The sequence below is a fragment of the Ptychodera flava genome, chromosome 13 (assembly GCF_041260155.1).
Source record: "Ptychodera flava strain L36383 chromosome 13, AS_Pfla_20210202, whole genome shotgun sequence".
Taxonomy (NCBI): domain Eukaryota; kingdom Metazoa; phylum Hemichordata; class Enteropneusta; family Ptychoderidae; genus Ptychodera; species Ptychodera flava.
This window is the reverse complement of record NC_091940.1, coordinates 40350597-40368614: the sequence shown is the minus strand read 5'-3', so window position 1 is coordinate 40368614 and position 18018 is coordinate 40350597. Positions and strand designations below refer to the sequence as shown.

At 36.1% G+C, this 18018-nt stretch overlaps 1 long non-coding RNA gene across 1 annotated transcript; it reads left to right on the top strand.

The window, feature by feature from the left end:
• Positions 1-7086: 7086 nt before the first annotated feature.
• On the top strand, positions 7087-16786 carry LOC139148444 (uncharacterized). The gene is made up of 4 exons (XR_011555938.1): positions 7087-7221; positions 9237-9360; positions 14506-14621; positions 15936-16786. It is a non-coding gene; the product is annotated as an uncharacterized lncRNA (long non-coding RNA).
• Positions 16787-18018: the final 1232 nt, after the last annotated feature.

Sequence of the window (18018 nt, the reverse complement as noted above, 5' to 3'; positions counted from 1 at the left end):
ATTTACAATCCATACGTCTGCTATCTCAACACAAACCATGAAATGTCTTTGCAAGGCAAATTCTCATGTGCACTGTGATCTGTGGACTTGATTCTACCCTTCTGTCACGTTCACCATATCCTCTGTAAAGCCATGCCTGACATGTACAGTGTAATGGTTAATGTAACTAGGTATTTCAAACGCAATCTGATATTTGAAATTGCTTTCTCGGTTCCGCCCATATTCTTGCATATCATTATTTAATACAGAACCCAACCCGATAGCTTATGTTAGGCTGAGAAAACAAAATGTGCTGTTCGATAACCCAACCTACCCTAGAGTTTACCTGCTAATCCTAAACTTTTTAAACCTATGTAACACCGAAGTAAAAAAAGAAAGCAAAAGCCGTACAATCACGTGTTCATTACCTGGCATTTAATTTTTGCTTGAACGAGGTCTTTTAGGTTTTTTATTCCTTTTATATGTATAATAAGTTTTTCTGGGAATGTTGTGGCCAGTGTTTGATCACCCTGAACCCCTGAAAAATGCATACTTAAAAATAAAAATATTTTGGAAAACAATGCCTGCCGACCTACCTACCTTATTTTTGAAAACCATATGACATGTTCAGAGGAGCACAATTTACCGGTATCTTTTTTTGCCTTACCTCAGTGACCTGCATATCATTAGGATGATTATTCTCATCTAAACGTTAGTGTAGCTTCCCCTGGAAGTATTTGTAAGTTGTGGTAAGCCTTCTACAAACAGCTTTTGTGTTCGGGCCGGCGACAGATGCATATTTGCGTCACTAAACAAACTATGGTGCAAAACCTGTCAATATTATTTAATCAAGTCTTTGTATAAGCTAATGTCCTGGTATGCAGCCGCATGAAACCTTTACAAACAGAGATCAATTGACTGTAAATTCTGTACCGTTCAATCAGCCCTATTACTTGCATTATTTTCTTGGTTCTACCAATCACAAATTTCTCCTGATCATTACATTTTCCAACAAGATTTTTCATGACGGTGAACAAAACCCTCACTTCGCACAGTTTGTGATTTCTTTAGCTGTCAGTGCAGAAACAATGCCATGTGCCATGGTTAAAAGAAACTTACATCTGGGTGAATGAATGAAAACAATACCCAGGTATACTCAATATACCTTCTTTGTTCTACAATATTTATTCGGTATATTTATGAGACGTCTTCTATGTACACATGTAAAATTCATGCTCTAACTTCTTTTGTAAGTAGCTGTCAAGCTTTCTTAGCAAACTATCCTATTCTTATTTCAAAACTGCAGTGATCTTTTATCTGAAAGACTGAAAACTGCACTTTTCGTTTTATTTGTGTTTGTTCAGATTCTTTTCCTGTGAACAGATCGATCTACCAGTATTCCATGCTATTGTGCAACAAGTCAACTACCATTACATGGAAAGTAAACATTATAAACTGGAGTATGCCAAGAAGTTTTTAGGGGTGACATCTGTAATAACATTAAACATCATGCCCCATAATCTGATAAATATGCATGATAAAGTAGAAATCACCACAACTACTGATAAGAAAATATTTTGCACATATTTCTCTGAGTTAATGTTAACCCATTCTCTGAAAGAAGATCTGTGACTGGAATAAACAAAAAGTGTGCCCCCTTCATTCTCAGATGTGTGAACTGATAGCTTGTAGCCAGCTAATAGATGGCTAACAACAGCTATTATTTGGAGAACTCTTTAGCGGGATGATCTTTCTCCTCAGACCGGATATCGCTTTAGGCAGGCCATGATTTTTCCAACTCATGCTTGACATTTGAGCCAACTCAACTAAGCCAGCACCTCGCGGCGGTTATAATAGTAATAATAATATAGTAATTGCTTGTATACATAGGATTTACATCTTATTTGTGGCAATAAAAGTGTTATACAAAAATAAGTTCAAATTTTCTCCAATAAAGATAAATACAGTATAATAATAGCTAATAATAAATATAACTAGGTATTTCTTTGTTTCTATAAAGTAATAATATAATCTGCAAGTTGTTCATTAAAAGATAACTCTTGTTTTGTTAGTAGAGAAATAAGCTGATTTCCAGTTGTATCGTTTGGGAAATTGATTTTACTGAAAAGTTCTTTCTTTGGACTTTGTATTTCTGACAGACTAATAAAAAGTTCACGTGCACGTCGGCTAATATCATTTACTGCATCAAATGCAGACGCTACAGCATGTTATATATTGGCGAATAAAAGCGGCCTCGGCGATCGCTTTTACTGAACACCTTCGCACCGTGACCACCGACAAGCTAGTGGCTAAACATTTCAGTGCACCTCCCCACCGTGGTCGGTCTGACATGGCAGTGTCTGCTATGATTTCCACCACCGACTTTACCCGCCATAAACTCGAACAATTGCCACAACTTATAAACTTAGGCACTCTGGCGCTAGCCGGAATGAATACATATTTTAATGCGTTTGATCGTTCTGTCGTCAGATTGGTTGTTTTAATTTCTTGTGTCTCCACGTTCTGCAGCGAGTATAGTACTGACGAAGGGTTGTACCCGAAACGTCTTGTGTGTTTTATCTCTGCGATTTGCAAGTGTTTTATTTCCCACTGGTCGGTCAGTATTTTACCGTATTTGTTTAACTATTGCGCCTTTTAACGAATATTGTATCTCCCGCTGGTCGGCCTAATTTTACTGTAATAAAAAGTGTGTTTCAGCTTCAATACTGTTGGTGTTACACTGATTACAGAATCTTTCAGTAATTGGGGTTTTTGGAACAGTGTGTCTCCCTTTTTCAATTGCTAGATCATGATTGCTAATGCGAAGTTTAGTGAGTAATTTTCTATTCTGACCTTGTAACTGTGTTAAGTAGGGTTCTAATCTAAGATTATGTTTATTTTGGCATACATTCCTAGTTTACTATCTTCATCATTGATCAAATTTTTCCAAAAGACTTCATAATTGTTTGATAAATTTGTTTTCATTAATCCAGTTATAGCTTTATGGTGTTTAAGTGATGGAGCTTTATCAAGGAGAAAGTCCATTCCATTTTCTTTAATTAAAGCACTTAAACAGTTAAACCAGGATCTATTGTTAGTGTTGTTTACCATTTGCTCCAGAAAAGCTTCTTTAGCAAGATTACAATGTGGAAGTTGTACAATATGAAGCCAGTATTTAACAATATTAAGTTTGATCTCAAGTAGAAGTGGAAATTGTCCTAGTTCACCCCTCACAGCGGCATTACAAGCTTGTCTATTACACTGTAAAATGTTCTTACAAAATTTGAGGTGAATTTTTTCAATTGCTGATTTATCCCAACAGTAAAACAGGTTTAATGAAAACATTGAATAAATGAAATTTTATCTTTCTGTTGTGCAATAAACCTTTTTAAACTATACAAAGATTTTGCTGCTTTATCAGCCAAATTTGTAATTGTGTCACTGAAACTACCATTTGATTTAATTGTCAGTCCTAAGTATGTATAGCTCTTAACAGATTTGATGCATGTACTACCATAGTTAAATAAGTGTTTATCTATCAAAGGAGATTTACTAAAATTAATTGCTTGGGTTTTCTGTAAATTACATCAATTTCCATTAGAGCAAAATGTGTCTACTGTATTTAACTCCCTCTGCAAACCTTCTTTTGAAGTAGAGATTAAGACAAAGTCATCAGCGTAAAATAATGAGTTAATTGGAGTATTATTCAACACTGGTGGTTGAGTATTTACTTTGTCGAGATTTGTTTTCAAGTCATTGACATATAAATTGAACAGACTAGGACTTAGAACACAGCCAGCTGTTTTACTCCTTTTTCAACTTTCAGGCTGAGCGAGACAGAATTATTTATTTTGATGTGTAATTTTGTGTTAGTGTACATGTGTTTTATAAGTCTGTATAATTTGCCATTAATGTTATTTTTGAGACGTTTATGAGAAAGACCAACTCTCCATACCGAGTCGAAAGCCTTAGCAAAGTCAACAAAACAAACATAAATATTCTGCTTATTGTTTAATATTTGTGTATTATTGTCTTCAGGGTAAATATGTGATCTATTGTGCGATGGTTTTTGCGAAATCCAGCTTCATTATTATGTACAATATGATTGTCATCTAAAAAACTATTTAGCCTTTTATTTCGAATGTAAGAGAGAACTTTTCCTACACAGCTTCCGACAGAAATGCCCCTATAATTTTTCGGGTCATGTTTATCTCCCTTTTTAAATAAGTGTGTCATAATGTTTGTGTTCCAGATGTCTGGAAAGTTGGATGTATCTAAAACTGCATTAAATAATTTAGCGAAGGGTTTACATAGAAAGGAGGAACCATGTTTTAACAACTCTATACAAAACCCAACAATCCCTGCTGCTTTTTTACTTTTTTAAATTTCTAGTTACTGATCACACTTCTTTAGTTTTTATTTACTTATCCAGCTGCTGATTAGCCTGATTCTTAGTTTCTTCAGATGTTAAAGTATCAATACTTTGCTGTTGAAAATCTTCATACTTGTCATTTTCAATTGAGTAAGAATTTTTGTAAAATTCCATCCACGCTGAGGCTGAGATACAATCTCCCGTACTAATATTTTTATCATTGTCTTTTAAGGACTTGATCAATTTCCAAATACCTTGTGAATTGTTAGCATTAAACTGTTTAGTGTGTCTAAGTAGTTTTGCCAGAATTGCAATTTCTTATTTTAACAAGTTTTTAAAACTTCTTTTTCTTTGTGTAATAGATAATTTTTAACTGACTGTCATATGGAGCTTTATTTAATAGTTTAGCTGTTGCTATTAGGTCCCTTTTTGCTGCATCACAGCTTTTGTCGAACCATTTTGATTTCTTTCTCTTTAAATTTCTCTCTCTCTGCTTTTGTCTATTGAAAATTCCACTGCAGGCTTTATCTAAGATGTCATTAAAATGCTTAGAGGCTGAGTTAATGTCAAATTTGTTATTACCAATGTTAGTATTCAAAAATTCTGCAAAATCTTTTTGTAGCTCATCTGATGCTAATCTATCCGTGTAATTGAAAACAGATATAGGTCAAAAAACTGGACTACAAGAACTACATGCCTTTTTCACTGCATTCGTCAATTTCAAGTGATTTAACCAAAAAAAGGTTTAGTATTCGTTACGTCAATGCGAATAAAGCCACTAGCTTAATTTTGCTGATGTCAAGTACATATAGCGTTGGCTGGAGGGAGGGAAATGGGGACCAAAATGGATATCATACAAGTTAAAAAACTTTACCCCAGAAGATGAAACAATTATCAGGGATTCCTGCTCAAAATCATATCAGATATCCTCGGAAACAAAAATTGAAGACGGATGATGTAACGTGTTACTTTTATGGTTGTCTTGTACATTTGTCTTATTGTAGTGTGACTTTTTTGTTTCGCAGATCTGTCAGTGGGTTTGCCCCTTGATCTGTGTATCAAATAAAATAAAAAAAAAGAAAACAAAGACAAACTCATAATTTGCGTGATAGTTATACTCGACAATGACAATGACTTGAGCGTGTTGTACATGATATATAAATCAGAGATCACTGATCAGACAGATCGTGTTAACAACTCTTTTTTCCGAGTTCTTATGAGCATACTGGAAGTACTGTATACACTATTTGCAAATTTTTATCACAAGATCGAGTATTTCCTGTGTTTTTACAGCATTGTTCTTCTATAAGCAAGTGTTACTCGGCGTATTTAAGTCTGAGTAGGCTGTGTTGTTGGCATATTCAAGTGCGAGTTAGCCATTACTCGGCGTTTACAAGTCCGAGCATAAAAAAAATGGTCCGAGTAAGCAGTTATACTTGGCGTATATGCAAGTCCCAGTACTCGGACTTGTAAGTCCGACTCTGTTTTTGAATTAGTTATGCTGTTGAAGGCACTCTTACATACCTAAAGATGCACGTTTTCATGAATTCCGGAAAAACTTACAACTGTAAATCATGACGATTTCTTGCCATCCTCAAAGCAGAATTATTATCAACCAAATCCTAATCACTCTGAGTCCCTTGTACAAAGTGAAAGAAAACAGTTTACATACATTTCACAAACAGAAGTCAATGATATGTACTGCTAAAACACAGAGAACAAAGAGTGTGGACTCTACACAAAAGAAGCTATTGTGGTCAACACTTGACACTTACACATGAGGCTTTAAAAAAATCACATCACTCACCTCATCATGAAATATTCATTATCACTCTATTTGCATATATGGAACACTGTTACTAGTATACTGTGAATATTTAATGATATCTTCCCATGGATCCAATTTTCCAGAAAAAAGTCTTCGCAAAAGCAACAAGCACATGAAAAAGGGTTTTTATTTTGTTATTTGTTCCCCTATACTACAGGCTATGCTTATCCTGATGGGTATTTGGTCCTCCAAAAGCTGAAGATTGTAGATTTAATTTTCTAGTTGTTCAATGCCACTTTGTCAAAACCGCACATAGAGTTTTTGGAGGCTGGTATAAATGAGTTAAAGTGACTCAGTGTCTACAACATCTGGCAATTGATCATGGGGGTTTACCTCCATGATCAGCGGGCTGGCTGCCTGGGACTTGTCAGCCCACGAACATATCATCATGTTCGTGCCAATTATAACTCTACACATGCGCACACTTGTACTTGTACTCGTGTGCGGACAGACACCTCCACACATTCACTTCTGCATACACATGACCTACAAGAACGCATGAGCACTGAGGATCTATTGTAGTCAGGCCTGTACCGCGAGGGCAGGTTCAGGGGATACGCACGAGCGATGGCCTAGGATCCGGTATACCCCTCCCTTAGCTTTTGCTGCAATAGGGATGAGTCACTGCTCGCACACACGCATTCAGTCCATGGTACACCCTCCCATAATCGACTAAAGAATAGACTTAAAATTGATTGATAAAATCATAGATTTATGATGTCCTATGATATAAAATTAAAGAATCGATTGATAGAGGGGTAAACTGAACTGCTCATCCAACTTTTCTGATCAAAGCATGTTAAGTGCGCCCCCATGCCTAAAGAAACTTACATACGTGTTCTTTTGTTTTTGTTTTTTTGTTTTTCAGGGAAATCCTTTCCGGGCTCTAGAGGGCGCTGTCTATGACCTTTGGCCTTTCTTGTGAGATGGTCGTCCTCTGACCTCCATGCTCTGACTGGTGACTGAGTATGTCAAGCACAGTGATGGCCGCACACAAATCAGTGAAACTACAGTTTGAGAAATCAAAAGACCATGCATGTAGGTAAGAGTGAGATAAATTTAATCATTTCTCCATGGACTGCATAATAATAATCTGATGGACTGGTATTTTTACCTGTTCGCTAGTACAGTTTTATGAATGTGGTGATACCCACAGTCACCTGTTGTTTGATACACACTAAGGGCCCCTTTCAGTATGAAGTCTTTCTAATGTAAAATCGTTTCTGACAGGAACCATGATTATTCAGATTGATATTCAGACAATTCCCACCTCGCGATGTTCATTCATCTTGCAATGTTGAGGGAGTGAGAGTAAAATTTTAAAGAATATTATAGTTTACTTTTAATTGAAACCAAGTCAGCTTTTGCACGTTTTACCCGACCGAGCCACCATTTTACAAGCGGTATAGCCTAAGACGAATGTCATCAAATCACTGTAAACAATACACAGTGCCATAATTACAAAGCGTCTGTGTTTTGTGTACGGCGATTTGGAGTCATGAGTTTGTGGCTATATAACTTGTAAAGTGGTGCCTCACCATGTAATGACCTGCTTGTACTTTTTGCATGTTTTAACTGACCTGCCATTACATTATCTCAGTATGAAGTCAAGTAATGACCATTTAAAATTAAGTTATTCTTGCCAAACAACATCATTTGCACGTTCTTACTTTGATAGAATTCTTCCATAATCAATCCAGTTGTGTTCCCATATCAGATCTTCTGAGAGTATGTCTCTTTTTAAATCATTTTACAAGCAGAAATTTAAAAATTATTCCAATTCCAATGACACTTCTACATGGAAAACAATGTGTTACTGCCATTGTTGCCATCCAAAGTAAGTTTTCACCTGTAATTTTAGTAGCTGCTGGTCTGAGATTTTTGCAAAATTTTAGCAAAGCTGAATGCAGTAGAAGCAGAGTAATAACACTGACAAAACCAATGACTGTATACTCTCTGAAAGCTTGTACAAGTCATGTGTATGTGTCATCATTATATCTAACATTAAGAGTATATACGCCATTGTATTGATAAATTTTACCTTGTGAACTGCACAAACCCAGAACTTAATAGTACAGGCAGGGTACGCTTACCCATTCCGGACACCTGGTACCACCACTATTTTGTGGTTCAAGATGACCCCATTGCCTTTGTCATTTTCAATATGTTCCTTGGACCTGGTAACTTTCTTAGTTACCTTGAATGATAACGATTATTGGACCTGATTTGATGTCTATTAATAATACATCCCTCTCTCCCTTTATACACAACTCTTTCATGTACTTTTAACCCTTTTCCTGCCATTGGTTCATATTTCACAATCAGGTTAAGTTGATTAAAATTAGTAAAGCAAAACATGCCCCGTTTGGTGCATATTAACAAAGGTCCTTGAAGACAGAGATACTGTAAACATGATTGATATAAACTAAAGCTGCTGTAACACACCAGGCCAAGTGGGTGAAAACACATATGCTTTTGGCTCAATACCGCCTTTTATTGACTTGGCAAATGGGAAAGGGATACTGTCTGGCAGGAACAGGGATAAAGTTCTGTAAGCTGCACAGGTACACAAGTATATCAAGTCAGTTATCAAGTCAGTTACACAGTTAACTTAGATTGATACAGAAGGTATGATGTGCTCTTGACCTTTCCCAGGTCTGCTAAATGGATTTAGTCAATAATCTTACAACTTACAAGTCTCCTTTATCTCTTTAGAACCATACATTGGCCTCCTTCAGAGAGATTCATTGATTTCAAGCTGTCTTGAACCTGTAGATACATAGCTAGCAACTGTCACTTTGGTCGAGTTTTCAAAAGTCCTGCTATTACTGTTGAAATGGCATAAATCAACATCACCAATTACTGGATATATTTATTATCATCATGGCATGCCAAACCCAATTGATGACAGATACTTGTGTTGGCTCATAATAATGGGGTTTGTCTGTTTCAGCAGAGTTGCTAGGGTACAGCATTTGTCGGTTATTTGCACTTAGTAACCTGACACAAATCCACTCATATCTTTTTAATTTCCATGTTTCTCCAATGGTAATGAAGACTTCTTTGAAGGACGTTGAAGATTTGTGGTGGAATGTCATAGGTCTTTGACTCCCAACCCTTTAACCTAGTTTCAACAACGACAGAAATTTACTATTTGGCAATCCAGTAGGCTGACATGAAGGTCGGTTTAAACATTAATGTCTCTACTTCATTTTATTTATTTTTTGTTGTATCTTTGAAAAGTGAAAGACTCTCTGTAAATTTTCTTTTGTGATGGCATCATGATATTGTTTTGATTTGCAGTGATCTTTTCATGCGTTTTTCCTAAACTAGATTGATCAATTCAAACTGAAAATATTTAATCCATTTAGCCTAGTAGCTGTATTGTCTTTTTGTGCCTTAAACAAAATGTACTGGTATCCTTGACATATATTAGTCCCCAATTTCCAGTCGTTTCAATTCTCATAAGTAAAAAATTTGGTCTTGAAGTAACATCCTGACATGTTTGCACTTCACTTACAATTTTCCTTTACACATTTTAGAGACAGAGTACCACACTTTTCTGAACTGCAACATGAAATTTGTGGTATTGACACTCTGGAATAATGCAATCTCACACCCAAGGACCCTGGATTGTAGTGTTTTGAATTTTGAGGTTTACAAGTTTGAATTCTTGCAGGAGACTGCGTGCACAAAAAGTACAGTTCATTGAAAGTTCCTACATGAGGAGAGTGTTCCATTTTCAAAAGCATATCACGTCTGTGTAATTGTTATTGGATAAACCCTATGTAATATATTCCTATATACTACAGGGATATTCACACCAGTTAGGATATTTGCGGCTCACATGAGATAACATATCAAGTGTGAAAATTCTGATCCCAGGTTCTCGGTTTGTGAGATTGTTTTTTTACCTGACCACAAATGTTTGAAATTCACACTCAAAACATTGAATCATTATTTTACACACAAACTCTGGAGCGAGTTTCACTGCAAATACCTCAATGTCTTTGCTTCAGATCATGATCCACATGGCCCATATGTTTGACAGCCATTTGGAAATTCAACCACTTTTTATCAATCTGTCTCGAAGATTGTACATCATTATCCAAAATTGTGATAACTCTGCCATCTGCCACTATGTGATGTACTAACTTTGTATTTCTAGTCAGTGTGCTATCTCATCGTGCCATCGCATAATATTTTGCACGTGGAGCAAAAGGCCATTTATTATCCAATCAGAGTTGTGCATTTTAACCGCTTTTGTGTTCACCAATTCATATACGGTTGGGAGAAATGTGGGATATCTGTAATAAACGAACGATTTAGAAATAAAGTGGTGACACACTACATTAAAATTTTGAATGACTTTGCGTGGCAACAACTATTATTAATAATCAAATCATGTACAAAAATTCCACAACACTAAATGCATCACATGGAAAATGACATACAACCAGAATGTAATGCTATCTTGCCATAACTATGATAGTGTCTTGATTCAGCATTGCCCGAGTGTAAGGATTTATCATTGAAAAAATAATATACTGGAAATGAAGTAATATTGAACAGATGTGCATCTGAAATAACAGAAAACTTTCGACTGCATTTTCTACATTCTAAACTGTTCAGCAAAATCTAAACATATATTTTTGGACAGACAATCAGAATGTTTGCTCTTTGATAGATCTGTGAATATTACATGTAGACCTTCAAGCACATAGGATAGGATGGGATTAATAATACTTGTTGCAAAGAAAATTTGTTGTTTAATGAACTTATGTTTAAACAACTGAAATTAAACTATAAAAGTTCATGAAATTCATTGACCCTTTTTAATGTAACCCTTCAGGTACTATCACAATAACTTTACATTGATCTGTCATGGTTTGAAGTTTGCAAGCTGCAGGGCAATGTATAGGTAGCTGCAGTGAGGCAGCTTAGTACACATTACGGTGCATTTGTATGTATGACTACTTGTGTAAGCACATACCTTGAATAAAGAAAACATTGAATCACAAGTTGAAACAATGATGTTTACCATCGTTTGTATTTTGCATATTGCAAGTAATGATTGATATCATTGACTTTTGTCACCTTGTCTATTGCAAATCAACGTGTGTCCAAATGCAGGCATTACACGTACCTTGCACATTATGATAATTGCCCTGAATTTGAGATTTAATGTCGAACAAGGGACACAGCCGTGGGTTCAAATATAAAACACATGGTATCAACACACTTATCAGGACATTTTGTGCCTTTCTTTTCGGGCATTGTACAAAGCATTGTATAACTTCAGTTCACTCTGAGGTGAAAATAGCCTGGCAGGGCTATGTTTATTGCTAACTGCTAGCTTTAGCTAAAATACTGTCACAATATTGGAGTATAGTATCATTGATTTCATTTTGTATCATTATAAAGATGAAGGTACTAGGAATTGCAAGACATGTGATATTCTGATCACATGACACTGTGACACGGAGTAATCTGTCCAAAAAGTCGTACCACACAAAGGCATTTGAACCCCTTTCATGCCAATCTAAGAACATCATTTATGGCATAGAGTGCACTTTGTGTGGTCTTATATATGTTGGAGAGACCGGGGAAAAACTTTCTAAGAGGATGTGTGGGCATAGGTCAGGCATTAACAACAATCTGCCAACCTGCCTTTACACTCACTTCAATGGTCCTCTTCACTCAGTATTGAACATGAAAGTAAGAATATTAGAAAAAATTTACCACCCTTCTAATAGTTCAATACTGAGTAGGAGTTATCGCAAACAACGTGAACACCACTGGATCACTGAACTTGGCACAGCTATGCCTTATGGCTGTAATGATAACATACTAGGTGTGGGTAACCTATCTAGCCCCAGAGGAAAGACTGTCAATGTCATGGGTTTGTTTAATTCTCATCAGAGAAGACGACGAAGCCATGGCCATCGACACAGCAATAACACCAGTAATCCTCAGTTCAGTGATCTACTGCCCCAGGTAAATCCACCTTTGGGTGTTCACAAGGTAAGAACTGCATTGTTTGCATGCTCCTTGCAGAAGTTAAGATCACTTCTCCTGACTGTTGAAGCTATGAATGTATACGACCCTCTGCTGCCCAAATACCGGTTAATCGCCATTATTATGGATATAGGCAAATATCGCCTATTCAAACCTGTTCGGATAGAAAGCATCAACTGGCAGTCAGCAGAGATTGTTTTTCCCCTTGAGGTTTGTTAACAAAGGATTGACATGATTGACATCAGCAATATCTTACACAACAAGGATGTTATGGACAAAGTACCACCTTATTTTACATTTCAAGACCCTCCTATAGTGTCCTATACCTATTCTAAGACCATAGGTAGGAAACTGTTTAATTACAATAGGGTCTTGAAAGAAATTGATATTAGGAACAATGTTCATGATGGTACATGTGATTGTATGTCATCTCCCTTTTGTTACAAACCTCACGGTCATATAATAACAGGTACGTGACATGAATATAGTTACACATCCTAAGCTTCGGCAGCTGTTCCAGTTTGGCCCAAAATATCGCGAGCCACCCAAAGTAAACTGGAACTTTAACTTTAAGTTAATCATGGATGCTGCTGAGGCTTATGCTAAGAAGTGGGCTGCCCTTGAAGATGAAGACGTTGGATGTCTTTCGGACTGGCTTCGCACAGTCCGGACTCGCATTTCACGTCTTCGTTCTTTACACACTGTCATCAACACTTATACATCTGCCTTCGATGACCCTTCTGTACGGGAATGTCTAGATGCTTTACACGATAAATATGTTGTTGTGCCTGCAGACAAAGCATCAAACAACATCATCTTTGTCTGCAAGCAATATTACATTCAATGTTTAAAGAACGAACTTCAGATTAACTCAGATGATGAGAGTAGCACAACATACTCTCTTTAAGTGTACAACAAACGCTTGTCACAACTTTTAACCGTCATTTTATCAACCATTAAATCTGGTTTGGTACGGTATTGTGACAAAATTTATGAAACTAGAGGGGTCAATCAAATGTGGATATTAAAGAACTCCAAAGAATTGTTACATATTTTACAAAATAACAAAACATGTACAATTCAATCCACACATTTGATTTTTCAACGTTGTACACAACCATCCCACATAACAAACTTAAAGACAGGCTATCATCTCTCGTGAAGAAAGCCTTCTTTTACAAGAATGATAGTGGTATAGGTATGAATACATTGCCATCAAGCACAACTTAGGCTATTTCACCAACAACAGTGATGCCAAACTAAAATACAGTGATGTTGAGGTGATTCAAATGCTATATTTCCTAATTGACAACATATTTATCAAGTTTGCTGGCATGACATTCAGGCAAACAATAGGCATTCCCATGGGCACAAACTGCGCCCCACTTCTTGCAGACTTATTTTTGTATTCATATGAAGCAGAGTTCATGCAATCACTTCAGAAATCTGGGTGTAAAAGGATTGCCAAGCGATTTAACAACACCCACAGATATATTGATGATCTCATCAGTTTAAACAATCCTGGTATATCCAATTATCTACACCACATCTACCCAGATGATTTAGAAATAAAAGAAACAACTGAAAGTGTGGACTCGGCATCATACCTAGATGTATTGTTTGAAATTAGACATAATACACTATATACTAAGCTGTATGACAAAGAGACGATTTCAACTTTGAAATCATAAACTTTCCCTTTTTGTCGAGCATTTACCATCATCTCCAGCTTATGGTGTGTATATTTCTGAACTCCTGACAGATACAGTAGAGCATGCCATTCATATGAAGACTTTCGAGTTAGACACTGCCTATTAGCTCAAAAGTTAGTGAGGCAAGGATTCTCAGAAAGTAGATTAGTGAAATCATTTAAGAAGTTCTACGGTAGATACGGAGATGTTGTATCAAAATATGACCTGTCTGTTTCTCAAATGATGAGTGACAGCATACCAAATTTTGACTCACAAAAGTAATTTGGTGAATTCACCAAATAACAATGAATTTGTCGCTTTGGGTCAATCTTGACGGGTGCGGCTAGCCGGGCAGGGTACGCTTACCCATTCCGGACACCTGGTACCACCACTATTTCGTGGTTCAAGATGGCCCCATTGCCTTTGTCATCATCTATATGTTCCTTGGACCTGGTAAATTTCACAGTTTACCTTGAATGATAACGATTATTGGACCTGATTTGATGTCTATTGCAAAACTAACTCAAAGCTGACAATTGACAGTCACAGTATATGTTGTGGGTTCGAACCCGATTGAAAAGTAGCAGTATAGGAATGTTTGTTTTTTTTATCTGCAGATGAATGCAGAGATACAAAGATAGGAACTCAAAGAGCACAGCAATTTGAGACCAGGCGGAGAAGTCTTTTTGACAAGATTTGAAGACAAGATGCCCTAACAGAATAATACAGATAGGTAAGACAATCATGATAAAGTGTGCCCTCAGAGTATATGACTTGTTTGTAATAGCTGCTATCCGGACTGGATCATGGAGGATATTGTATATCTGCATGGATTGATTATGTCAATTAAGCTGCAAATGAATTTCTTCCTCTCGCTGGGTTGACCACTTGCAAGGTTTACAAAACGGAAAGTGTTTTACTAGCTAGCTAACTGTCATCAATACTACATTTACATTTGCTGTCAATTCCATTAGATAAAACCACTCGTGACTGTTTATCGATGATTAACTTTGCAATTACCCTCAAGGCAGAAAGATTTTTATTTAATCCCTAAATTAATTACAATTCTTCATCACAGCCTAAAGTGTTTATTGACAATATAAATAGTATTTTTTGAAGTTAAAGCTTCTATAATTCCCTCTACACAGAGAAGGATATGTGTTAGCATACTGGAATTGAGCCCTTCATGCAGATATATATTCATATTGACCATAATTTCATGTGCACTACTATTGGTCAAAAGTGTCAATCATCAACACCAGGAAAACTACCTCAAAATGTTTTCTTCTGAAGAGAAGTTTTGTTTTACTGTGACATGTTGTGGACAACTCTACTTCCCAAAGTGGTGCGTCAGTATTGTGGACAGTGCAATACTATATTCACAGCTCTTAGGGCCTGATGACTATCAGTGAATTCGAATTATTACAAGATTTCTACAGTACATCAAATGGCAATGTTTTGGTTTAAGTTTTATTGTAACACGCCACAGTGCTTTCCGTGTTGATATTTGCCATAACATATCATAACGACTCGAGAAAAAGAAAAATTTGTTTTGTGAATATGAATTTGAACTTAATTTTGAAATACTTTGAAGAGACTATCCAAAATTAGTTATTATACTGTGACCTCCAGAATTTAATTGTGTCAATGTTGCATTGTGCAGTGCATCAATGAAGTGTGTTCCACATTGTAGTAAAGGGACACATTATAACGTATGCATGACTAAGGAAAATGCACTTGCTGATTACCAATAAACAAGATGTTGAAAATGCTTGTGGTTGTTGTTTTGACCACTATTGTCTGGCGTGAATGGCAGAGGTCTTTCAAGAATGTTCAAAAGGCAGAGTAGGATACATGTCTTACCAATTTGGACAGGACAGGTCTTACAAGTTTGGATTGCTTTAAAACTAAAAGCAAGTGAAAATTAATATTGTTTGATATCAATTTGTCAAATAGTGCAGCCATATTTTGCATTGGATTGACATTTTGGTATACCTGTATCAATTACTACAGTATTAAATTTGCATTTTATTGTCTTGAATTTCAGACAAAACATCAAGTCATGATGAAGAGGACAGAATGACTTCATATTGGAAACAAACACTTTTGTGATACAAAAGAAGACAAAGATGAACAGCAGATACCAGCCAGTGACAACGTAAAGGGTGAAAAAGGAAACTTGCAGCATTGGAATGAAACAAATTTTTAACGCACTTGCTCAACATTTCAAGAGGAGTCCAGTCTAGTGCCTTCTGTTTAATATGCAACTCAACTCGCTTTAAATTTGCAAGGAATACTCTTACAGTTCAAGAAGTCCAAAGGAGATGTGGTCAACCTGAGTCTCTACCTGTCATCTCACTCTCAGGGCTTCATCTAAGGAAGACTGTGAACGTGAACTTTAAGACTTTTTGACAGAGAATGGTATACACTCAGCAACAAATGTAAGGAAGTTGTATGCAAAGTGTCTTTACCAAACTTTCTGAAGGTAGGATGACATAATAATATTGTTTGATTTTTTATTGCAGAGAATAGTGGACAGAAATGTCTTTTTTGCATATGTCTTTGTCACAATATTAATTTGATATATCTAGAGCCAGTGAAGATTATTTATACATGAAGTTAAGGTAGATGAAAACCTGTTTGTTGAAAGTATTCTTTCATGCAACAAAAACTCAATAAAGCTACATTGCTATTTAGTTATAACTGTTACAGCAACTGCTATATAGACCTACATGAATATACAATAATACAGCACTGTTTAGTTTTGAAAAATATAAAAGAAATATCATGTTACTGCTGCTGGAATTAGAGAATCATAACTCTATGTTTTCTTTGAAAACTCACTGATGCAAAGTGCTGACTCAGGTGGCATCTCTGTATACTACATGGGGGGGGGGGCGGGGGGGGGGGGGGGGGGGGGGGGGGGAGTGTATACGATACTAATCAAGAGTGTAATGAAATAATATTTTTATCCACCATGGCTATTGTTTTCTTTGAACAGGTCAAATTTGCAATGAAGTTCTGTGTAGAGCTCAAATCATTGGGGTACGCATCGGGTAATGGATAATTGAATGTAATTATCTCAAAAAGTAGATTGGGAATGGCCATTTTACAAGCTACAACATATGTGATTTCAAGAAAATAATAATATTCTTTGTATTGGGTTGTCCTCCACCTTAAAAGTCTGTACCTGCCACAGTCAAACATTTGCCTAGTTTTTTAACTCATTACCACTTATGGGAAAGTACTTCTGAAAAAGTGAGACAACTTGTCCAGTCAGTGAACACACCCTGCTTTGTAGGTAATTAGTACATTATTTCTTCCTCTGAGTACTTGCTGCTAGTATGTAATGTTAAAAACAACCTGGCAACATTTACAACCAAAGTGTTTGATATAGACCCACTGATATAACATCTGGGACACAAAGGTATCGTCAAAATAATCAAGAAAAGGGCGATAAAATGGATCATTTATGGAGGACATAACAAAAGAAATCTGTATAATAATTAACTTTTCTTCAGAAATTTAAAACCTGATTTGTTCATTGCTTGCCTTCTCAAAAATTTGCCACTTAAAGTCCCTGCAAAACATCATGATAATATATATGTGTGTGTGTGTGTGTGTATGTATATGTGTATATATATATATATATATATATATATATATATATATATATATATATATAATATATATATACACCTATCCTTTATACTATTCATGAAAGTACATAGTGATAATAGACAACACTTGTGAGAGGAAGAAGGCTATTTACAGTGTATCACGATTTTGTGAATGATTAATATAAATTTTGCTATTGTCGGTAAATCACAATAAAAGGACGGTAAAAATTTCTTTCTCATTTCATGATATGCAGGAAAACAAGCTTTTTTATGGCCACTTAATTGTAATTCTGAAATGTTTTGTTATATCATTCATTAAATGACGACTGTATTGTTCCTGCAAGTGTAATGACCTGACTGTATATGTCTTATTGGATGTATATATTGGGGGGGGGGGGGGGGGGGGGGCATAGAAAAAACCATAGACAGTAGAGAAAAGTTTCTCTATTGTCTATGAAAAACCCAGGAACTATGAGGGGGGCATAGATTTTCTCCATAAACTAGGGGGCC